The sequence below is a fragment of the Ceratotherium simum genome, chromosome 9, assembly GCF_057802395.1.
Source record: "Ceratotherium simum simum isolate JZ-2026a chromosome 9, ASM5780239v1, whole genome shotgun sequence".
Classification (NCBI taxonomy): domain Eukaryota; kingdom Metazoa; phylum Chordata; class Mammalia; order Perissodactyla; family Rhinocerotidae; genus Ceratotherium; species Ceratotherium simum.
In genome coordinates this window covers 27,358,759-27,384,106 of record NC_141908.1, presented here as the reverse complement: position 1 = coordinate 27,384,106, position 25,348 = coordinate 27,358,759, and the positions used below count along the sequence as shown (strand labels likewise).

At 37.9% G+C, this 25,348-nt stretch overlaps 1 protein-coding gene and 1 long non-coding RNA gene across 4 annotated transcripts in view; one reads left to right on the top strand and one right to left on the bottom strand.

The window, feature by feature from the left end:
* Positions 1 to 25,348, top strand: part of ZEB2 (zinc finger E-box binding homeobox 2) — a 131,302-nt gene that overhangs the window by 22,357 nt on the left and 83,597 nt on the right. The gene's annotated exons all lie outside the window — the stretch shown is intronic.
* Positions 17,266 to 25,348, bottom strand: part of LOC147916253 (uncharacterized) — a 145,454-nt gene continuing 137,371 nt past the window's right edge. The window contains exon 3 of the long non-coding RNA XR_015553187.1: positions 17,266 to 17,527. This is a non-coding gene — a long non-coding RNA (uncharacterized LOC147916253). The remainder of the gene's footprint in view (positions 17,528 to 25,348) is intronic.

Genomic DNA, 25,348 nt, shown 5'->3' with positions numbered 1-25,348 from the left:
CAGACTTCCTGGGGGAGGAGGCTTTTGAGGGAAGTATGGTCACACACTTGGATTTCAGCAGTGGAGTGAGGGAAGGGCATCCTGGGCTGAGAGGAGGGAAAAGAAGACCAGCTCAGGTACTGTCAGGCAACTAAGATGTCTGAACATAGGGTGCATGCAAGGGGATGAGCTTAATTTGAGTCTGCATAGGTTGCCTGGGAGCAGAAGAATCTTCTATCTCATATTTCTGGCTCTTATCCAGTTAATATGTGATGGTGAGCTTGTGAACTATTCTTTAAAGAAGAAGAGTGACATAATCATATTTGTATTTCAGTGAAAACTTTCCAGCAACTGTACAAAAGCTAATATTATCTAATATTTATTGAGTACTAATAATGTACTGGGACCTGTGCTAAGAATTGGGGCTATGTCATCTGATGTTGGCCTGACAACAATTCTATCAAATAGATACTATGATTTTAATACACTTTTTACAGTTGAGGAAATTAACGCTTAGAAAGGGCATGAGCCTGGAGTCAAGAAGAAAGTTATGGTTAAATGTTACCGGAATCATGGAATTTCCAGAATTACAAGTAATTCTGGAAGGGTATTTGGAAAAGGAAACCCAACATATGAAAAAGAGTTAAAGTGAGGCAGTTTGATTCCCTTTTCTCTGGGTGAATAGTGAGACTAAGTGGAGTGTAAGGATTTTTCATCCTCAGAACTCTTCCTTTCATTCGTGCCTAGGCCAGTTTGAAAAAGAAAATGAAAAATGATTCTTGATCCTCAAGAAACCGATCCTAGAATGTATTACGTCTTTGGGAGTTTGGAAAGAGATGGTTAACAGACAGCCCTTCAAAACAGTGGAATTTAGTAAGTCCCGGAACACTGGCCTTGCTGATTTAATTCATGACATTAAGGCCTTCTTCGGCCTTATGAGGAAGCAAATGAAAATAATCCCTTAGTGATGACTCTTTTCCCCCTTTTCTGAATTAACTCTTCCATTGCCTAAGACTCACCAATCCTCAAACTTCCGAATTCTCCACACTGCCTTATCTCTGCCATCCCATGGCAAGCCCTAAAGCTGCTAACATTTTGTAACAACTATGTGACAAATTGTTGTGCTTTTATTCATGTCGGACATCTTTGCCAGGCTTGCTTGTTGTGTTTTCTGTTTGGCTGTGTCATGGGACCAAAGGTGCCTGCCTTTGTACAGCATGTCAAATCTGGTTAACATGCAGCCATTTATCTTTAAAACCACTCCCGCACAACGGCAGTGGTGGGCCAGACCACAGGGCTCCAAGCACAACCCAATTTTTCAGACCACCTTTTCTGCATATGGGGAGCACGTTGGACAGCAGAAAAGATGTTTTGCGATTTGGGGAATCTCTTAGAGACAAATTGTAGAGTGCAAGTGTAGTGTAGCTGGACTGCTGGGTGCCCAGCGAAGTGAGGAAAATCAGATACAGCACAGGCTGAAAGAATGAAGCGAGAATTCATATCTCTGTGCAGAACGTGCACAGTACTCTGCTCACACAGAGAGTTCACACATAGACAAAAGCAGGTCTGCTTGGTGGTTATTTGCAGGGGATTCTATAGGCACAGTCGGTGCGTGTATTCACACATAAGCCTTCTTTATGCATTTTGTACCGGTGAGAGTGTCCACATATGAACATGTAAATGTGCTCGTGGGGGAAGACAGTTTGCTGTTACAGATTTAAGACGTGGGAAAGACCTTCAGTTCACTGAGGCGTTTCTCTCCTAATGTAGTAGAAGCAGAATCTTTGTGTTTTCTACGGTTGCTTCAATAAAGGACTCTGTGTATTTAAGGAAGACTCAGAGCTGGTGAGTGTCAAGTACTACAGTGAAAAATATTGAGGACTTTTCTTTCTGTAAAACGGCTACAAACTTTATAACCTAATTCACTTTGGGTTTTCACTTCTCAATTGTTTCAAGGTATCTTGGGGATGATTTGTCCTTAACTAACTAATTATCAACAAAGGAAAAAAGACAGCAATAAAAAAATGTGATAAACCTTCATGAACTAGTTTAACTAAATTGAAGAATTTACTTCCGTGGATCAGTTAAAAGACTGAACACAGCAAAACCATATGATTTAAATGAATTGTTAGGACCTGTACATAGTAAATACACACATATATATTTATACATATATACACACACACACGTGTATATATAACTGAGGTTGCTTGAAGGAACAGGCACAGTTTTTCTTTTTCTCTTTCTTTCTCTCTTTTTTTTTTTTTCCTTTTTTGAGTAAAGGACCCACGAGATTGCCTTTCACTTTGAAAACAATCTCTAATATCAGGAAAATGCGCTGTTTGTTTATGCGTACATAATGCAAGTTTGTCCGCCTGGGAACTGCAGCAAATGGGAGAAGTATGCATGGATTTCACAGGTAACAGGATTACGTGGGCACATAATTGATCCATTTGGAGGAAAAAAATGACAGTGCTCTAAAGATGCCTAGGCTTTGGAGATGGAGTTTATGAAACAGGCATTTGTAAATTCAGAGGAATCAATATGTCAATTTTATTACATCTCAGAACCATCTGGGCATTAAAGGAACAGTAGCCTTTAAAAAAAATTGCAGCTGCATATTCCCATATTGTCTACCTTTCTTAAAGGGCTTAGAATTTAAGGAAATGAACTTAGAGATTTCTACCTTTTCAGAAATTAATTTACATTGTCAAAAAAGAACAACAATGTACCATTTTCTCAGTTTTCAACCTAACGATTCAGTTAAAATGTCTGACTTATTATTACAATTAAAGTCTATTAATAGATATAGGTAACAGGCAGAATAGTGACTCTCACGTGGATTGCATACAGTCAAAGATTCATTAGAATTCATATCTGCATTGTGCTTTTCAACAAAGTCTAGATTTTACCTCTTCACTGATCTAAGAACATAATTTAAGAGCTAAGCTTTGGATGTCCCACAGAATTTGGTCTGTGCAAGTATGAAATATTCCTGTTTTATTAGAGTTTTTGACAATTCAAAAAGACCAAGCTATTTTAAATTAAGTTCCCAGATAATAGGATTTGGACAACAGCCATAAGAGACATGCATGGGATGTGAATTCAAGATATTTTTTAAGATCCCAAAGAGCTTACACAACTGAGCAATTTTATCCTTACAACTGAGGATACAATTTAGAAGCTATTAACTGGTCCACTTGTAGGTGAAGCAGTACTTCCTTTCACACACCCTGCTGGGTACTGTCTACTAGTATCTCAAAGGTGAGTCGACCTGCTGTTTCGTGTTCATGTCTCCACTCCCCAGATTCCTGCTCCAGGAACATCCCTAGATCCATTCATTCATAACGAATGGAGCCCAGTTCTCCTCTCTCCCCAGGGAGTGAGGAATTCAATGCTATGAAAAGAACACAGCATTCGGACACAAACAAATCTGTGTCCGAATTCTGATTCTGCCACTTAGTCTCCATGTGGTCCTGAGTGTGTTTCTTAACCTCTCTGAGCTTCAGTTCATAATGCTTAAAATGGGGATTAATACTTATTTTATAGTATCATTGGGAATATTGAACAAAATGCTAAGGGCTGTATCGGGAGCCTAGAAAATACTCAATAAATTCTGATTATGACTGTTTCAAGGTGTGACTAATCAGGCTGCCAGGAATTCTGTGATGGAGGTACTTCAGTTTCTAGGCCATGCTGAAACATTCTTGAAAAGAGGAAACAATAACCCTAAACTGAGGTATTCATTTCTTTTCAATTCTTTAGGGAGTGTTAAAAAACAAAACAGGAAAAGAAATAGTCACAGTGATTGGCATGGTCTTATACCTCTGCATTTCCAAGAAGTAGACGTGACACTTTTTCTCACAGGAACAGTGCCCTCTAAAAAAAATTCCTCAAAGAATATATTCTGAGCTGACCTTTATCATAGCACTTACAATATCTGATTCCTATTTGTCTCCTCACAAATGTGTAAATGCCTTGAGGACAGTCTTGTCCATCTCTCTGTCACCAACGACTAGCTCAGAGCATGGAACACAAAATCATTTTGTTAAAGTGAGGCTGTACTTAATACGAAGATGAATCTATTCTACTCAACTGTCTTCCGAAAATGAATACGGCAGGTACATTAAAGATTTAGTGTATATTATAATATCTAGAAAAAAGCTTTTGATAACTTACGTTAGACTCCCTACCACCCTATTAACAATTTCTTGAACTCCTCTTAGTGACAGCTATGCCATTTTGAATACTTGGGATTTTTTTCCTTTTTTTTAGTTTGTATTCAAGTCAACGGGCTTTCCACCTTTTTCAATGACACCTTTTAAGACCTGTGATTCAGAGAGGCAGACAGAGAGGCAGTGTGGGTCTCAAAAGAGCCTAAGATTTGGACACCTAGGCTCAAATCTGTTTTCTGCTTCATATCAGCCATGCGACCAGGAGCAAGTTGCTCAACCTAACTGTGTTCTCCATTTCTCATAATACCTATGCTCAGGGGTGTTGTAAAGAAATATTGGTAGTAGGTAAAGTATCAAGCACATAGTAGGTATTGAATGTTATGTCGCCTTCCTCCATGCTTCAGTGTTTATTGAGTCTTTACTTTGGGTTGGCATTTAGTGAGTTCCTCCTAGCTCCTTCTGTCAGTCATTAAGTCAATCAACATTTAATGCACACCAATGGTGAGTATCTTACCCCAGTTCCAAATTTCATTCTGAGAATTGGACTGTTTTCTACTCAGGGAAATGAGTATGCGGGAGTACATTCCGTACTTAGAATCACAATCATTCTAGCTATTTTCTGCCTAATCTGACTGTTTCTTTGTTCCCACCATCCTTTTTAGTGAGCGACTTTGGTATTTCTGCAAGGCTTTGCCACCATTCTGTACTTGGGTATCTCAGATCTTCTTCCCTGATCCTTTGAAGAGAGCAGAAAAGAAGGTGCACTAAGGTCTCTTGACTTTATACCTTTGCCCTCCAACTATGTGGCTTGGCTAGTTAATAGAGCAGATTAAAACACTTTGTTAGATTCTGCTTAAGCATACCAGAAATACATTCAAAATCTACAGCTACAAAATGTAAAGAAGGTAGTCCAAATATAGTACTACATAATGAGGCTCCCTGTTGGTAGTATATAAAGCAGTTTAGAGTATAGCTTCAAATTCTAATGAAGATCATTTTAAATTTTGCACTGAATTGTGAATTCAAAATTCCCATGTTCTCCATAAGTATCTGAAGAGGGGCATGTAAATACCATAAGTGAATTAATTACTGCCTTAAGTTGGTAAAGCATGTGTGAATCCAAACTTTATTCTTGAACTTGCACTTCTCTTCCCAAGGTTTTTTGAACCATTTCCTATATGCCGAGTTCTGAGTACCTATTCAACTGCTGAGGACATATAAAAAAGGTATTTTTCTTTGCATGAATTAAATGTTTCAATCAAAGAAAATCACCACCACCGCAACAAAGAGTCTGCCCAGTACCATATACATGTATTACATGAAATGCACAAAGCAGAAAAGAGATATTTATAATCAAAAACTTAGAAAAACATGAAAACATTTACCTTAACTTTTCCCCTCCTTTTAATATGAACAGTATCAGTTTCTTCCTCTGAGAAGAAACGAAGGACTAATGGCAGGGATATCTTGAACTCTTGCTTATGTTTGAGTGATATAGCGTGGGACCACTGAAGTTACTGGACAACTTTTCCAAGCTGACTCTTCTGAAGTAAACCCAAGAAGAAGGGAGAATGGAGCTGTTGTTAGCTCACTGATGGCGCCCACACCAGTTCCTTCAGAGACTCCATAACTTCCATGGAAGGGCCAGAGGCCCTGCCAATATCCGCACATCATTGACATGATAGACCATAACAGCTTCTTCTGAGCTGTTCCGGTCTATCGTGTCAATGCGTACTCAGGGAGTCCTCAATGCACGGATCATTGACACGGCACTACATAACGGCTCCTTAGCAGCCATTATTGGGTATCAAGTCAATGCATACTCAGGGAGCCTTTAATGCACAGGCCTGCACAAGCAGACACATTCCGAATACTAAAATTCCTTAGGAAAATTAGTCATTGCCCATGTGTGATAGCTGTTTTCCATTTTGAATTTTAACCATTTTGGGGAAAGAGCAAGAAGAGAAAATATCAGAGTAGTCTGAACAGTCCTTAAAAACCTGGTGCAAATGTTGTAAGTGTGGGCTGGGCATGTGAAGACGATGAACTTCTAATTTTTTCCTTTCCATAGCCTCATTTTATTGTGTCAAAGTTCTAGAAAGCACTTCACTTTCATTGAAGCTCTTTTTCAGGCAGGGTACAGCCCAGAAAACCTTTTTTATGGTTCAGATATAAATCCCAGACAATGTAGTGGAAATGATGACAGGCTCTGCAACTATAAAATAACAGTAGTAGGTATCATTATAATAATCTTACAGAACTACAGACAACAAAAATATCACATTTTATGATGATCTCTGCACGAGATTTCAGTTGGTTGTCATTCCAGACTTTCAATAAATAACATGTTGAGTAGGAAAGGTTCTGCAAGGATCAAAGTATAATAATGATGATGATGATGATAGCAATAATAATAATAATGCAGCCACCGTTTATTATATCCTCACTATGTGGCAGGCACTTTGTATACATTATCTCATTTAATTTTCTCAACAGACATTACAAATCAGGAAACCGTGGCTTAGCAACGTTAAATAACTTGACTAATGTCACGCAACTGCTAAGTGACAGCCACGGGATTCGAACCGAGTCTGGTGAGAGCCATGCGCTTACCATTGCCTTGCTTCTAATGATAAGCACCTTCGGGGAAGTAGGTTTTTATTTAGAATATCCAACCCCTTGTCTGCTTACTGATCAGGAAACTGAGGCAGGAGAGTTGCAGTAATTCCCCCAAATAATAAAGAGAGTCAGAGTCAACCCCAGAAAACAACAAGAGCACAAACACCCTTTCTCTGACGACATGTTAACCACAAACAAGACTTGGGAATTTCAGAGCCTCTGTTTGTGTTTTCGAAGGAATGTCCACTGTTGCCATCACTCCTGAAAAGATTTCCCCAAACCAAATCAAAATGGTGCGAGTTTGCTGTTGTTGATATTTTTTCCTTTTGTGTTCTGCTTTCTGACTGACATCTGCTCTCATGCTAAGCAGGTGTTCCTATGTAAACGAACGTGCCCTGTTTGTGTTTCGCCATCCTCGCTGCTGCGCACCCAAATGAGCAGCGTGATTAAGAATCCTGTAAATTTTTGAAAGGAAACGGATGGCTACCCTCCTAGAACATAATTACACCGTTCCAACATCCGCAGCTCACTGCTGCAGCAGAGTTGGAGAACAGCAGAAATTAATAATATATAATAGCATCATTCTCGTAATTTATAAATGAAATAAAGTAGAGAGGAGATTCTGCTGATATGCATTTTCTCCTTAATTCTAAAAGACAAAGTATAGATTAGAATTTTAGTGGGGTGAAACCTGGCCAGCAGTCTCCCACTAGTTGCCTGATTCATGAGAGGAATGTTTTTGCTTAGGGAAAAGAGCTAATATCTTTTATTAGGCCAGGGGTAAAAAATGAATAAACAAGGCCCTCTAAAGGCAATACTAGATAAAGGGGGTGTGAAAAATATCTCCGTGGATCATGTGCCCACTGTATTTTAAAAAGGTATTATTACTCTAAGACTTCAATGTGTGTTGCATTTTTTCTTTCATTAGAATAACATACCACCATAGGTCAACTCTTCTGAGAAAAGAGAGACATGATCAGTTAAAGATGTGGTCCAAAGTCAACTTGATGTTGAAAAGCTCTAAGTTCTAGAGCTCTGCTGTACAACAGTGCACACAGGGTGAACAATACTGTACTGGACACTGAAAAATTTGTTAATAGGGTAGATTACATGTTGTGTGTATTTTATCACCAAAAAAAGCATTTACAGCTTTTAAAAAACATTATTTTGAGCATCCTGAATGTGCCAATGAGCCTCTTATTATAAATCATCATTAGAGTAAGGGAGTTGATTCTTTTCATCATGCCTTTCAACCGTCCTGGAGAAATAATAGAACTTTCCAAAGAGGCAAATAAATTATATATTAAAAGTAGCCAGTCCATTTCTCTGTGACATAGGGTTGGGAAGGCAGTTAAAAATTTAAAAGAATTTTCTGTTTTTTAATTTGCCATGGGCAAGTTGCCGGACAAATGGACATGGTCACTTGTTTTAAGGGTTTGTCCTCCACGAACCCAATGCCTGTGACAGGCACAGACGCAGACACACACACACACACACACACAAGGGCAATTAGCCTTAAGGAAAATAATATTTATATTATTTAAATAGTGTTATTTAAGCAATGTTTTCTGAATTCCAAAGAATGACAATACGTCCACAAAAAAAGTCAACATGGATTTTCTTCCTGTAATTAACCTTAGAGAACATGAAAATGCTGTTTGCCTTTCAAGAGAAGCATGTCCATTTAAGACGCTTATTCATTTAAGCAGTATTCATTTAAAGATCCCCTTGAGTATTACTCTATGTGTTTTGATTTTGTTCAGAGAAAATAAATTCATTTAATAGGTTTATTTCATTAACAGGTATTTATTTAAGTGGGTTCCACTGTATTTAAATCTCCAAACAGTTTCCATTACTTCCTTGCTTCACGTTGACTAATTTTAATAAGCCTAAGGTGCCTAGGGTCTTATTGAGCGTTCAGTTTGATCAATATGGTTAAATTAAAATTGTGCAAAATATAAACAAATGTAGTCTAACAACACAGTGAAAAATGTGCTGTGCACTAAGCATTGATTGGTATGCTGCGGACACGGATGTGTTGTGGTGCGTGGGCCTCTAAACTACCTCAAAACTGCAATTCTCCTGTAAACCTCCTCTCCTTCCAGACACACCCATGTCATCTCCCACCCATACACTCAGGCAAGGACGCAGGCACATCCACTGATGTAGAAGAGGAGGGAGATTTATGTCTGGTGTTTTGCTTTTTGATTTATTAGAAAGCAGAATGTAAGACTCCCAGTGAAATTCTATATAAAAAAGAAAAGCAAAGATCTTATAAAAAAGTTAAGTTCCGACTATCACTGAAATGCTTTAGGCAATGTCAATTCAGGAATGAACAGCCTAGTTCTTTTTCACAGAATAACTTTATTTAATTGTAATTATTCTTAAATCTTAATCACTTGGTAGCTTGTATCCTTTTTTAAACTTCTTGCTTGTCAAGTTTGATTTGGCAAATGACCAAAAAAAATACCCTGATTTCTAAAGTATACCAAAAATCAGCCTTCCTTTAGTACTGCATTTGAAAACCTATATAACTTACTAGCCTTTCTAACAAATTCATTGCTTTCTATATCATTGTAAAGGGAAATAGATAACTAAATATGTTATAGTGGATTCCTTTTCCTATGAAAAAGTTTTTATCTTCTATTTCTAAATTGATTTCTTAACTTTTCCTTTTTCTCCTTTTTATTTTCCTGTCTGCCTGTTTTATGGGATGTTAGGTATACTTAATATTCAGGGTCAATCTTTTAACGCTTTTCAAAAATCTACCACAATCACTTAGCAATCATAATATATACCACAAAAAATTGTTCCTAGAATGTGTTGGCTGTTAGGGCAGTTTCTTTTTTCTACCTGTTGTGTGACCTTGTATCTATTTTTAATCTTCTTGCTAAGTGATAGCTGCCATCACTTCTCTGACTTTCTTTGATATTATCTCTTCCTACATGTCCAAAACATAAGTTCACATGAGCAGAAGTTAATCTTATCAAAGGTAAATCAGAAGTTAAAAAAAAAAAGCAGGGAGATAAAAACATCAAAAATACATATCTTGCAAGCAATGATTATACTTAGGAAAGTGTGTTCTGTTGAGATGAACATCGTTCTCTAGTTTAAACTGACCACGTGGGTTTAGAAGCATAATAAGAATTTGAAGTTTCCTTTTAAATCGAGTCTAGTGCTTGAGCTTCCTAACCTTTAATACACATGCACCAGCAAGCCTGCAAAATAACGTTTGTCTTAACATCACCAGAAATAGGTCGACCAATGCAAGTTCAGAAGAACTGACTTTATTTTTGTAGTACGGCCAAGAAAAATACTTAGGTTTTTGTTTAGTTTTGTGCATGTTAATCTTGATTTCTCTCAGTGTTTTGCATGTGTTGAGTTTTTAATATCAAAGGTAGTGCTCTTTGTAAACAAGTGTAAGTTTCCCGAGGCAGCTTCCCTTACACCCTTCCCTTGTAATCAGATGTGAAAATTACACCCTCCCTTTTGGATACATGATAATTACACATTTCAACATGCAAAGAATTGTCTCTGTTTCAGTTGCTGGAGTGAAAAAGCTGAGATGTTCAGTAAAATATATTATTATATTAAAGATCATTTCCATAATTGTTTTGGGGATTTGTAATCAAAACCATGATCAAGGTAGTTTTAGTTTCAAAAAGAATACACATGGAAATGAGTGGATAAAATTAATTGCTGAGTTCCATTAGAATGGCTATCGTTTTATTCTATAAAAATGCAATTGAGAAAAATACATTCTATTCTTTCTTTCAAAAAAAACTTTTAATATCTCATTTGACATTTTCTTTCTCCATGCTTATTGAAACACCTATTTTTCATGTAGACCAAAAAAAGGTAAAAATCTACATTTTTAAGATAGTGTGAAAGGTTTAGTCAGAGGAGAGATATAAATACAATAAAGGAATCTTTTCAAGAAAAGGTTTTTGTGTGTGTGTGTTTTTGTTTTTTTTTTGGTGAGGAAGATTAGCCTCTGAGATAACATCTGTTGCCAATCCTCTTTTTTTTTTGCTGAGGAAGATTGGCCCTGAGCTAACATCTGTGCCCATCTTCCTGTATTTTATGTGGGACGCCTGCCATAGCATGGCTTGATAAGCGGCGCATAGGTCTGCACCCGGGATCCGAACCTGCGAACTGTGGGCTGCGGAAGCAGAGCGTGTGAACTTAACCACTATACCACCAGGCCGGCCCCAAGGTGTTTTTTTATTGTTTGTGTTTGTGGGGTTTTTTTCGAAGAGTCCTTTTGAGCCAACTATAAAGGTTTTGTAAACTCAGGTAGGGTACCTCAAACTTTGCAGTCAGACTTCTAGGCTCATCTGGAGTGCCACTTACATCATAAGGTGAAGATATATGTCAGTGAGGATATAAGACAAATTAAAGCCTAAAAACTCAGAGGTTCTGGAAAATAATACTGACTCAAAAATATTTTTTTCCTTTTCGTGGGGGAGGGTTTGAATTGATTTCTTTTTACTTTCTTAAGCTAAGAAGAAAAGGAAAAGAAGAGAGAAGGCAGTGTTAGATAACTGATTTTATGGTTTCTTGAAACAGTTTACATCATAAAGGAATACCTCAATTGATTAGTCTTCTAAGTATTTAAATTTTTTCTATTTATCCAAACACTGGCATAGGTAAGCGAGGATACATATTCATATAGTCCAAACCTATTTCAAAAGACAACAACAGAAAGGATCCTAGCAGATTATTTGATTCTGAAAATGCCCCAACCCAATTTTCAAATATTTGGAATTAAATGATAATACTAATTAGCACTTATCTATACGTCCTTTTCTATTTTAAAATCATTGCATAATCTGACATTTGTATTTAATTTTCCAAAATATTTTCCCTAGAGAGCATTCATATATTTTTAGAACTTGGAAGAAACCAGAGAATTCAACTATTTTCACCGTTAGGTTTCCCTCACTGGGTAGGAATTGAAACAGAGCTGGCAGAATCAGGATTCGAACCCCAGACTTCTGACTACAAATCAGGGACAGGATGCTGTTTTGAACATTAATTCTTTTGTTGTCATTGTTGTTAGTTTTCTCCTAAGATCAAATCTGAAAGGATCTCTTATTTTTAGGCTAAATGATTCTCTACTCTGAAGTGTCAGGTTACAGTTGTTGTATACGCCAAGAGTGAAATGGGCTAGAATCAGAAAATCCAGTGTGCCTAGGTGGTGAGTTATTGGACTATCGAGCCATGTGTTCTCAACTCAAGACTCTGGTTTTACTGCTTCTGTGGTTTTTAGAAAGACTGGACAGTTGCTTTTCATAATTCCCGTATGGGCTGGGCAGAGGGCTCAGAAAATGCTTCACTTGGTATTGATATCAGCCTGGCAGTAAGCGGGTTCCTACTCCAGTTCCATTCCAAAGGGAAGCCTGTCTTGGCATGGTAGGGAGGGTGGTGAGAAGGAAGAGTCAATGGTAGAGAGTCTGTGGAGGAGATGACAGGAGAGTTGCCAAGAAGAAATTAAAAGGCCTACGTTCCTGGCCCCCTTGTCAATATCTACCTTCACCACGTTTAACTTCTCAAGCAGTAGTAATGGCAATCAGGAAGAGTTTGGGGTGGGAAAAGTATAGAAGGAGCCATTCCTGATTGGGCCACGTCTTCTACTAGTTTCCATTCTAGCAAGCCAATTGATCTGTGGAGTTCTGGGATCACAACCTCGTATAACGAAGAGGGTCCTGGACTCGGTTCAGGAAACTTGAACTTCTGGCCCTCCCAGCCCTGCCATCCAATCTCAGTGTGGCCGTGGCACATCCCTTAACCTCGCTGGGCCTTATGTCCCTAAGTTGTAAAATGTAGGGATTGGACAGAGGTTGCAAACTGGTGGCTGACAGATGTATTTGGTTTGGCTCACAAAATATTTTAAACACATTCGAATTGGTTGCCAATGTTTAAAAATTAGACAATTTCACTCAACAATCCAGATTTCTAGCTCCTCTGGAGAACTCACAAGATCTGATGTCTCTGGCCCACACAGCTACATGGAAAGACAATGAGGGAATTAATCTGGATCCCCGTTAGAAGGATCAGCCGATCTCCCTCACCTGCTTGGTCCATGTAGACATTTGAATATGTCACCTTGATCCTCTCCAAGGCTCCTTCCCGCTTCTAGTTCTATTAATTCCAAATATGATTTACTTCACTACACAAAATGTACTGAATCCTTATACGATGGTTTCTACATCCACAGCAGAATACTAAGGTAATTGTCTATACAATAAGCATAACATAAAAGTTGGAAATATTTTAGGTCAAATAAATCAGCCCCATTTGGAACAAACACTTACTTTGAAATCTAATGATAAGAGGCAGGTGTAGCTTAGTAAAGGTGGCCTTTAAGGTAGTCACAGGAAAGTTTTGGCCTCTGACTGTTGTCTACCCAGCAAGCTATATAAGTATTTTCTAAATTATCCCCCAATAGATTTTTTAAAACTCAAAGCAAATAATATAGGCCCCTTCAGTTAACATACCATTTTTTCACATCTCCCACTAAACTAACATCTTAAATCTTCTATTTGAATATTGGGTTCATGAACTTTTTCTGTTCATATAATTGCAGCAAATTATGTTGGCCTAGGATCTATTTGGTCTTCATCAAAAGTAAAGAAATTACATCGATTTAGAAAGTCATACTTTTATAAACCCTACTTCCAGATATGTCCAGTTTAAACACAAAGGACATTTGTAACTAATGGTTATGGAGTGTTTAATATTGTACAAAGTGCTGTGGCAGAAATATCTCGTTTGATCTTCACAATAATTCTAGGAGGTAGACAGAGAAGGTATTTAACACAAACAAGCAGTCTGAGACTCAGAAAAATCAGATAACTACTGGAAAATTGGCCTACTTACTTAATATGTGAAAGAGCCAGGATTCAAACCTACAGCTTCTGACTTCACATTCACTCTTTTTCCATGGCATAGCTATGTTTCCAGGGACTTACGAGATAGACAGATAGGTAGATAGGTAGGTAGGTAGATAGACAGACAGACAGATAGATAGACATCTTACCTGAACAAAGAGTTTTTTTCTCTCATGAACAAAAAATTGTCTCACTGTTTTCTAAGTTGAATGAAGAATCTTTTTTGGTAGCTATTCTTAAGTGAATGTTGTATTTTTATTAAGGGAAGCTAACACATGTATAAAAATACAATTCATGGATAGCATAGTGAATAATTTAAGATTAAAGTTTTACAATGAAATAATGCTACAGCGAGATAGAGAAAGGGCAAAAAAGTCATAAACTAGGCAGGTAGAAGTCTATGGAAGAATAAAGTCAGGGCAGAGAGTTTAACTGTAAAGTAATGAAGTGGAAGATAGAACCCCTGAAAAAAGAGATTATAGAGAAATGAGAAGAAATACAAGGAAAAATAAAAGAAGACTGCATAGTAATTTAAGAAGTGAAACCCTTTAGGACAGAGGTAGGAGAGAAATGGGAAATACTTGAGAGGAAGCAACAATTAGGAAGTGTGGAATAAAAACCTCTAAGCCAGAAATCTGAGCAGACTTGAGGAGAGGGGAAGGTGGTAAAAATGGGAACATGGAAAGGGATGTTTTCAGGATCAGAAGCTGAAAGGTAAATAAATTTTAATCACAAAGCTCTGTGAAGACAGGATCAACAAATTTGGATTGTAAGAGAGGCAATTAACATGGTTAGAAGCAAAGAATAGAAATTAGAGAAATCTTTGGATTTCAAGAGGTAGGAAGAGAAATGATATTAAAGGGAAAAAAGGCATGTGTGGAAAGTAGAATGAGGTGAGAAGCCATGGTAGGTGGAGGTGGAAAATGACATGAGTCAGGAAGGACACGACTGGTACGACAGCAAACTGCAACGATGTAGAAAAGGAAGCCATTCATGAAGCATCAAAAAAAAAAAAAGAGAGAGAGAGAGGAACCTCAAGTTGTGCTGGGAGGGGACTGAGCCCCCATGGTGACAGAGGAAGAGGCTCAGCTCTGCAAAAAGAGAAGATGAAGAAGGAGAAAGTGGGAAAAGAGAAAACAGCCAATCAAAGTTATGGTACTAAAAGTATTGAAAGTAGGACTGAGGCCTTGTATCTAAATTATTCATTTAAACATAAGAGTATTGGTTTCTCTTCCATAACTGGGTATCCGACCTTATTTCACTTATTGATATGAAAATATCCTACTATTATAACCACTTCACATGGAAAAGGACTTTATAAGAATAAGCAATTTTTTTACTTTTTAAAGTTTCCCGAAAGGTGAGGTGACCCTGCTGGTTATCTCTCTATCTGAAGGATGTGAGTGCTGCAGGCAGGTGTGAGAATGGGGCCATAACCATTTTTAAAGCTGTTCTTTCAATAAATTCATAATTTATGTAAAGTGGGAATTATGTCCAAATATTTATGGCAAGACATACTCTAGATATTAATTTACATTGCTTATACTGAAGATCTCTTGAGTTTTTAGTTTGGTTTACAGATTTTTCATGTCAGAGGTCTTTACAATTTGTAGATTATATTTTATAATCAAATAGTCTAGATCCCTCAACAATTCTTTACCTTGAAACTATATACTCATTTATCAGGATTCGAATACTTTCTTGCTCTAAATGGTCTAAAAGTGTACCCCACGGGGCTCTAGAATTTAGAAGCTTTCTCTCCCCTAACTATTTCTAGTCTCCCTCTTTAATTGAATTAATGTAAAGCCTTTGTTAATACAATTTCCATGTCACTGTAAAAACGGGGTAAAAATCATAATAGATATAAGAAACAGGAGGAAATTAGTACTATGTCCTTCCAGTCACACCCTGGATGATGTGGTCAGGCCATGTGCAGTATGTGCCCCTTGGGAGTGGACTGTGTATCCCCAGGGAACACAGGAAGTAAGGGCCACACAGAGGATTAGCTTATCTGGGGGTGGGTAGACAATCCCTCTGCTATGAATGCAAAAATCTTTTCCTAAGAACCTAAAGCAGTTCTCTTCAATACTAACTTTAATCTCATCTCTTTTCCATCTTCCCTTCCTCCTTTCCTCTTCTTTCTCTTCTTTCTTCTGTTTCCCTCCGTAATCCCTGACTCCCTTCCAAGACCTTCACCTCAGTAAGTGCCTGAAAAGAAAAACAAAATCAATGTGTTGTAATACTAACAGGCAATCCTGTATTTGCTAGAAACCAGTTTGAAATAAGATCCAAAATTCTCAAAAGTAGCTATCTGTCTGAAAAACTTTTTCAGTTCTAGACAGGATATAAATGGATACATCTTTCATATCACAAAAACAAATGCTCATATACAACCACCTGAAGAACAGTAAAGCAGTGCCATAGTGAGGACAATACCTGTTTTACAGGATTAGGAAAAATAGCCAAACGGCTTTTGGAACATTCATTGGACTTGTAATCTATTTATTTATTTTTTACCTTTAGCAGATAGAGAAAATAGAGATGACAAGTAGGTGGCTAAGGAAGATGACAGGACGGCAGTCGGAATTCCTGACTATCAGGGCAGAAGGAATTCCTAAGACATGGAGCATAATACAGTTAGATTCAGAATTGCAGACAGGGTGAGGAGGAGGCAATATTTCAAGAACAATTATTGTCCTTAAACATTCTCTTAATGCGAAGTCACTCCTCTTCCCCTCCTGCCCTTGCTTCCTAGAATTAAGAAAAGTTCTTCTCTTAACTTGGGTTGCTATGCAGAGATGTGAAATTTCATTGGCTCCCAATGCTTTTCTGTCTAGTAGGGACTACTGGGAACTCTGCTAATGTGCATATTGATGTACCCTGTAGCTTCAGAGATGATGAAAGAGCATATTACTTATTTCCACAACAACAAAGCTAAGAGAAATTTGAAAGCAGTCAGTTATTTTACCTGGGGACTTTCTCCCAGGTGACAGGGCTATAGAGCCACGGAATTTAAAAATGGGGGCAATTTCTCATTTTCTGAAAAAGTTTGTATGGGGAGCCACAATACCACTCCCAACCAAAGAAAAAGGAAATTAAAACGCTATTGTTTTCATTTGCATTCATTTAGTCAACTATGCCTAAAATATGGAAAAGACATTATTATGCTCCTTCAGAGTGTATTTTATTCGTTGTTTACTAGGCTGGACTGACATGATATGATTTGTGCTTTGCGGGGTCACAACAAGCTACTAGCAGGACAATTTGCTGAATCAAGAGGATGATTGTGTCTGGTGCCAGTCAGTCGCAATTAGGACCAGGATCAGGGAGGCCCAGGGCTTGTGCATCGTCTTGGGCTAGCTGCATAGAAATCAGCTCACCTGAAACTAATTGTCACAACAGAGACCTTATGCAAATGAGCCCTGGGGTTAGCGTGGGAAAAGAAAAACTGTCGCAAAGATAGGTGACCTGCTGAGCAGGGGGTCTGTTGCTGGGGAAATCTTTGTTCAATGAGTTTAAAAATGTTTTCATTGTTCAAAATTCAAAAAAAAAAAAAAAACCAGCATACCCACTCACCAAGAGCGTGGCAAACACACTCATCTAAAATTCCAATAAAGTAGAAGCCTGCTTTGGAGCATGCAATAAATTGGGAGTCTTTATACTTTATAAGGGCGAGGAGCAGGAAAATAATTTCCCTGTGCAAGGGCCTTTAAAGTTTAGGTGCTGCGGATTGCAGAGTGGCCTACCTTGAAAATTCACTTGGAAGGTCAGGTCTACTGTTAGCCTGGTAGGACTTTCACGGCCTTTCCTACCTGCGTTCCAGCTGTCCACCTCCACACAGCCATGAAGGATGCCTGTGAACTAGACAAGAAAGGCCTGTTTTCTAATTGACCTTTATTTTTATCTCAGGTAGAAGAGAAGGGCCAGGAGAGTTTCCCACCACATGGCAAAAAGATCCAGGAACAGGCAGTTTCTTGAATTGTGGTTTCTCAAATGTTCACAAAATTAAATGAAATGCAAACATTGGGAAATTCCAGGACTGGTTATGCAGCCCAAGTGATAATAGATTGTAGAAATTTAGCAAAATAAAGGTTAAAAATTATTTTTAAACTATGATTTATTTCCCCTTTTTTAACCCCTGACAAAAACACTTATAAATAGGAAATGTTGTAATTCAATCGTACTATAGCACTCCTTGGAAATAATCTTCAAAATGTTCAACTATAGAAAACTAGATGAAGAAAAGCTATTCTAAGGTGATAATAAACATTTTGATATGTTATTGTAACAAAGTTGTTTTTGGGTTCTTAATTGGTTTTCAGCTTTTCAATCTTGTTTCCCTAAAAAAAATGGGTTGATGTTGACAATGCTTAGCTTTTCACTGAAAATTTGCCAGTGACGTGTTAAATAATGTATATGCACACAGCAGTATAAATATAATTACAAGGAAACAAAATGAGGTATTCTAATCTTTTGCAATAACAGAGATATTTTATGTCTAGCGATTCAAAAAGAAGAATAATTTGAATAAAAATATTTAGGGGAGAGAAAAAGAAAGAAAGTTGCATTGCATTAGCTTTGAATGCAAATGTTATTTTGTTTGGCAGATTACTGGATCTAAGAAAGTAGGTGTTTTCATTTTGTTTCCTAAGGGGCTGGATTGAAATTTGGACTTGTCTCTGATAAGCAAGCTCAGAAATTACCTTGGTAGCCACCACAAAACCCAAAGAAAGTTAGGCCTAAAAGGAGCACAACTTAATCACAACTTAAATTTAAAAAAAAAAAACAAAAACCAAAAACTCTTTTGTCCCGTCACCACTGTCTGAAATAATTTCTACATATAGGAGACATTTCACTGTGGGTACGAAGTGCTCAGCTTTCACTCATCAAACTTTAATCGGAACTGCATTTTAGTTTTTGAATAAAGAACACTTAAAAAATTTAGATGCAAATTATTTTGCATTATTCATGCTCTAAGTGTCCTTGTAGATTTAAACACTTCTGAGGCCACCTTGATTCAAGTAATTACCTAGGCCCTCACTGCTCCATCATGAATAAGGTATTTTGTACAAGTAAAGTATGCACCCGATGAGCTTTTAAAGTGGCTTTACACTGAACTTGTGTATTGCTTCTTGTGCATGAGTGAGCCGAACATGCGTCGCAATCTGTCTCAGGTGGGAAACCCTGGCTGGGCATCCATGGGTGACGGGATGAAACCCGAGCGTCTCTCTCCGCACGCATGCTCTTCCTTTGTCTCTTCTTAAGAATCTCAAAGTGATTCTTCTGCCTGATTCTAAGAGCTGTTTTAGAATCTAAGAGAGCAATAGATGCTAGGAAAAGAAACAAGGGAGAAAGTGGCAGTGGTTCTGCTTAACTCCTCCATCACCAGAGTTCATTTAATGTCCACTTTTCAGGCCACCTCATCTCCATCAGCAAAGGCTTCTGCATAAGGTAAAAAGTCTCTCTGATTTTACATGGCTCTGTACATCTGTCTCCCCATCTGTCAGCCTAGACACCTCAGCTATTAGAGCTAGCTTCTACCTCCACCACAATATTCTTCACAAAATGGAACTGGCTGCAGATTCAAAAGTAACTGAAGAATGCTTACAATGGAAATGAAAGTGACCACACAGCATAAATCTGTAAGTTTATCCACACACACAAAAAAGGTTTGTAAGAGTTAAATGTAATTGGCTGAAGCTTGTAGCTGGCGTTTGTTACAAAATGCCCAAGACTTTCCTTTCCAACTCCGTGGCTTTGAAGAATTATAGGAATTTTATGATGTGCTATTGGAGTTATACGGGCAGAGATTACAGAAAAGGGGTTAAAGTTGGTTTATGGTAGAAAAAAAATTATGCAGAAACCAATAAAAATAAACACACTCAAGTAGACTAAACTTGCTGGGCTTTTAGTTTTGGTTTAACAAAGGAAGTTTAGATGAAAGTAAATGTTGCAGCTTTTAGAAAATTAGTTGACACTCATACTTGATCATCTTTACTACACAGCGGTATAATTAATATTTAAACATTCTAATAATGCAGCTTGCTTTGCATGCACTTTTCAGCCTCACAACAGTATATTTTATCTGGAATTGTGCTAGCATTTTCTTGGGTACTGCCCATTTTCATAGAGTTAAATTTAAAATAGAGTAGGGCCTTAACTCTTATGGCCAGTAAAACATCAATAGGAGAATGAACAGATTTCATACATCTACCAGACAGTTTATTATTAAGACCAATATTTATCTGAGATAGTAGATAATATATAAATTTTGTTTCATTGCCCCGTGAACGTTTTTAAATGACCAGAGTAGATTAAATTTGAAAGTTGCATTTGGCTGTTGTCCACTCACCTCTTACTGTCCAAAACAGGAGAATTTTGATTATGTAAAGGCAGTGTGAAATGAGTAGGCAATATATGACATACTGAACCCGCCGATGGCTGCCCATTCATTAAGACATCCGATTAACATAGTAAAGAATTTTTACTTTCAATATATGAAATCATTTTGGGAGCATCGTCTGAATTGTGACAGCTGAATACCCAGGAACCTAGTAAAACAATAAAACTAGTAAAATATAGAGCAGTAAGCTAATTGAAAGAAGACTGAGCTAGTTTATTTTCATATGAGAACTTTCTTCCTGTTCCAGTCTCAGGGCTGTAGGTGGGAAGAGAAAAGTTGTTTCAGGTGCTACTCTCAGCTCAGTCCCTTTGAAGAGTGCAAGGTGCCCGGAGTTCTTGGTCTTCTTCTAGGCTGAATCATGAGAAAGAGCATTCTACTTTTCCAACATACCTTAAGTGTCCTTTAATAGAAGTAGAATTTGCATGCACGTATTTACTGCTCATTCTTTATAAGTGAGTAGGTGTGCTGAGCTGCAAGTCTATTTTGAGATTCAGCCCACGTTAACCCCTTGAGGCCCACTTCACGACAGGTATTGCCCTGTGGGAATCCTGACATTTAGTGAAGCATAAAGCCAAAATAGATCCACAGCCAGGCCAACACTGGGGCATCTCATTTCACTTAATTCTGTGAAGACTTTGGAGCTGTGGTTTGCACAAATCAAATGGTGCAAATGAGAACTGCAAAATTAGGCAGGTTAGATTTCAAGAGGAAAAAGATAAGCAATAGAAAAAATAGTCAATATAAAATATCACTACAAAGGATCAATATGTAAACGAGGTTCTACATTGAAGGAACCACAGAGATCTCGTGAAGTAGCTGTCAAGTGACCGTCTGCACGAGCTATTTTATTTTCTTATGTCAAAAGAAAGTCATTTTCACAGATTCTTGGACATAATCATTTTTATTTCTGATATTCAGAAACTGAACTGGCGGTTTGGTGTCTTTGCATTTTATTGGGTTTGTTTTGAGAAAGGGAGTTAAATGAACTCAGCTTACAAATAACTAACAGCCCAGGGACTATTTAAAACCTGCTACTGAGGTGGTAAAGGAGAGATAAGTTGAACCCAACTGCTGTTACATGTATGGGTTTGACAGATAGGTAAGTCCAAGAGTGGACAAAATTAAAAGCATTTTTCATATGCTAATCTCCACCTGCACAGGAATTTTTTTTTTTTTTTTTTAAGGAGGCAGCCTACTGGCAGAGTAAATTCAAGAGCTGTCTATCACTTAGTACATTACTTCTAGGAATTGTTATGACCCAAAAGATGAATAAGTACTTTTATGAGAAAAGTCTTCCAAAGAATCTTAATTCCAGATAGGTGTCATGACAGCAACGGGCCAGCAATTTGTGGAAAGAAAAGTGACCCAGACATACAGCTTTTAAACTAAAATAATAATTCTCTCTATATGTAATTGGTTCAAAATTATATCTAAAGAATTACTTTTTTAGTTGCAAATAGAGGTCAAAGCGAAAACAACCGTCTGCCTTGCCTTTCAGGTGGTGGGTCCCTGTGAACTTCGTAGTGTGTTTGAGAGACAGCCAGGGATGTCAGTCAGTACTGCAGATTAACCCACAGCAGTGAAATCTGAGAAGGTTTATAACAAGTAGGTAATAGTTTCAGGCCTCTGTGAGAACGTATAAACTCAAACTTCATGCTGGGACAAAACAGGGCAGGACATTTGAGGCAGAGGGTGAAAAAACCTTCCTCTTACTATGACAAAGCATCTTCCATACTTGTTTAAATGCCACTGGGCTGTTAGTGAATGCTTACCATTTCTCTAGGTTTTATATTATTTTACAAAAAGCTTTGGGAGTTTCCTTTAATTTTGATAAATATTCAAATTGGTGCATAATTTCTACACTTCAGTTTTGAATGATAGAAAATTTCCCATGTTTGTTGAGTTTCTTTTCAAGTAAGAAAGTAATTCTTGTAATAAGAATGTTGCATTTCTTTTTCTCAATATTGTCAAGATAATAAACCCTTACCTTAGCTTATAAATTCAAAATTCACTAATTTATTGAAATGAGAATCAAAATAGTCCAAGAGAAATCTTAAACATTAAATGGTGACTCAAAAGAAATGGATAGTTGTGGTTATCTAATGTAAGGTCCTACCTTTTTCTGATAGAGTCCTGGGGCTCAGGAAACTATGTTTAAAGTGCCTAACTGGGTTATAATCTTCAGTTATTATATAGTACTCTTGTAGGCCCTATGAACTAAATTCTCATCAGTGATTACAACACTGGTATCATTTATAAATATACTCTTCTTTCCTGGGAGGTAAGAGGCAGAGAAAGTTTCTGGCCTGCTAGTTTTCATGTGGAAGAAGGAAATTAAAATGATAGCATATTTAGACACTAGATGAAACACTTTGCTTTTGCTTTACTTATAGGGAAACCTGGACAATGGTCATTTTACTTTTTAAATGGAACTTCAGGTCTGAGGCCATGTCAAGAGGCTGCTGACATGAAGGAGAAGAGTTAGCATCATTAACATTCTTTGATTGGAGAGCACATTAGGAGGTACATAAGGAAGCAGCACAGTCGACCCACCTCTTGGCCACAGGGAGAGGACGGTGCCTGGAATGTCTGCAATGTGTTTCTATTTTTGTCGCACCTATGTGTGGCCACCCATCTGGTCTGAATCAATCAGTCTCATCCCAGGGCTCTGCTCCTCTCCCAGCTGAAATAATACCCTCCTTTCCCAGTGCTCTGCATTAAGGAGGGTCACTGTTCACGACTGCCCCGGCAAGACTATTCATAAGGCTGCTTGTTTGTAAACATTGGTGAACTCAGGGGGAGACACTGGGGAGAATTTTGTGGGGGATATTTTATGGATAAACTCTGCTCTCCCAGAAACAGTACTTGGGAAAACTGGATGAATCATTAGAGAAACATGTGACCCCAGTAAGTGAAAGAATGATGCTACACCATTTTGTACATATACATGCATCCTAATTTTTTTTTTAAAAATGCAACTTTCTTGGCCTGAGTTTAAACTATGAACTTTTCTGCTATTATACCTGGAGCAGATGAAGCCAGAGTATGAGGTGTTGGCCATGACTTAGCCTGAAGTATTTTCTTAGGCCATTTCCCTTTGCTCCACGCTAAAAAAAAAACGTTAAGTTTCCCTACACCTCTGTAATAACCCTACACATCTCCTTCTAGATCATTTTCCTGGCATTTCTCATGTGCACATGCTGTTCTCCAGCAATCCAATATCATGCCTCCCCCATCGGATTCCTACACACCTGACAGCCTCTCTCTTGATATTCCAGCTACTAGACTACTGACCTCTATTAAAAGGGTCAAGGTATTCACCAGTGAATCAGCCATGCTTTAGGACCACATAGCACTCTTCCCACAAGAGGCCTCAAAACTTACTGACACTGGCATCGGCAAATTAAATAACACGGCAAAAAGCTACTCATCATCCCTATCTGCCCAGTGTTCCACTGCAGTGGGAAATACCACCCTATCATGGACCTCCCAACCGGGAACCCCAGAGTTATTTTTGTCTCACCACTGTCTTTCTCACTCCCCACATCCAGTCTGTTACCAACTGTTGCCACTTTTTTTTTTGCCAACATTTCCTGAATCCACCCCCTTCCTTTTTATCCTCATAGTTGTGGTCTTACTCTAGGCTTTGGACTTGGGCCACTGGGAATTTGCAGCCTTCTTCCCTCTCTCCATCCACATGCCAGTATCAAGTCCCAGCTTAATTGACCACCACTGATGAACTTTCTTTTTTCTGTCTGTGTCTGTAACCAGCCCATCATTTTCTTTGGGCTCCATGGAGACTGCCGACTGCTCTCTGCACTGGGTTGTAATGTTCTCTTTCTATGTCTCACCTCTTCATCCAACTATCTCCTAATTGCTTCATCTTTTTTCTTTCTTTTCCAAGGTAAGCTCATCTATTCTTTATTCAATCATTCTCTCATTGCTTCAGGAACACATCTATGCTATACAAATTCCTGATACGCACCCCAACATGGCAGATCCTGAAACTTTGTAGCTTTCATTAATCCTTCCTTCCATTCTGATATAGGAAAGTGTGGTCGTTGAGAGCATGCCCAGGTCCAAAACTTGAGGCTCTACCACTTGCTACCTATGACATTGGGCAAGTTACCTAACATCCAGTGCCTCAGTTTCCTCATCTGTAAAATGGATTATTGTGAAGAATAGAAGAGACAATTTAAGTAGAAAACTGCTGACACATAGTAAGCACCATTTAAGTGTTTGTCATTATTATTATTATTATTACCATATCTTACCTCCGTCAGTCACTCTCACACTGTGTGCTCCTTTATCCTTACATGTAAATTTTGATAACATAACTGGGTTTCTTTAATCTGGTTCCAACAGTAGCTTATTAGAAATCAAGGATGCGGTTAATTGAACATGTCTAGTATCAAGCCAGGTAATGATAAAGACTTAAATGATGCTTTTTCAGGATGATTATGAAGAAGATGATGTTATAGATGACGATGATGGTGATGATGCTGATGAAAATATGACTAGATGCTCTTTTGCGTTACTACTCTTTGCATATACAGCTAAATCTCCAGGAAACATGTAGTATTCCACCTCAAATTAGTTTTTTTCCCTTTAAGTGGAAGCATGTTATGTATAAGAAAATATATTGTGCCATATGCATGAGATTTATTTCTCAGAAAGCAGAGAAACGGTAAGAATTTTAAGTGTTCTACATACTTATTTAGATCTCACATCAGGAGATAAAACAAATGAAAATTCTGACTTGTTAATAATTTACATTTTAGTGGAAAATTTGTACATGCTGTTAAGATACCTCTAAGACTCAACACAGAAAATGCAAATAACTTACATCCACTGTGCACTGAAGACAGACTTTGTCTGAGAAGAAAACATCATCAATTAAAAAAAACCCCAAGCGTTTTCAAGGGAATATTGACCATATTTACAGGGCTATAATTGTACTTATAATTTCAGATGACTCTTTTGAAGTATTCACATAGATGATCTCTCCATTCACCAGGTGCTTCTTACAGAAAATCCACGAGGTCTACCTCACCACCTAGGAGGTGGTTTACAAATAGGGGATTTCTTTTCAGCCAGCCACACCACCACTTTTCTCTAACAGCTTATGCAAAGTTTCGTGGGGGAGGGAAAAGCCCAACCCCCCCACCCAAAAAAAAAAAAAAAAAGGAGAGCGAGAGGAGTGTGCATGACAATAACTACCTCTGTCCCTTTGGTTTTGTTCTTTTCATGTCATGGAACTTTTTAGCTGTGCTGCCCGG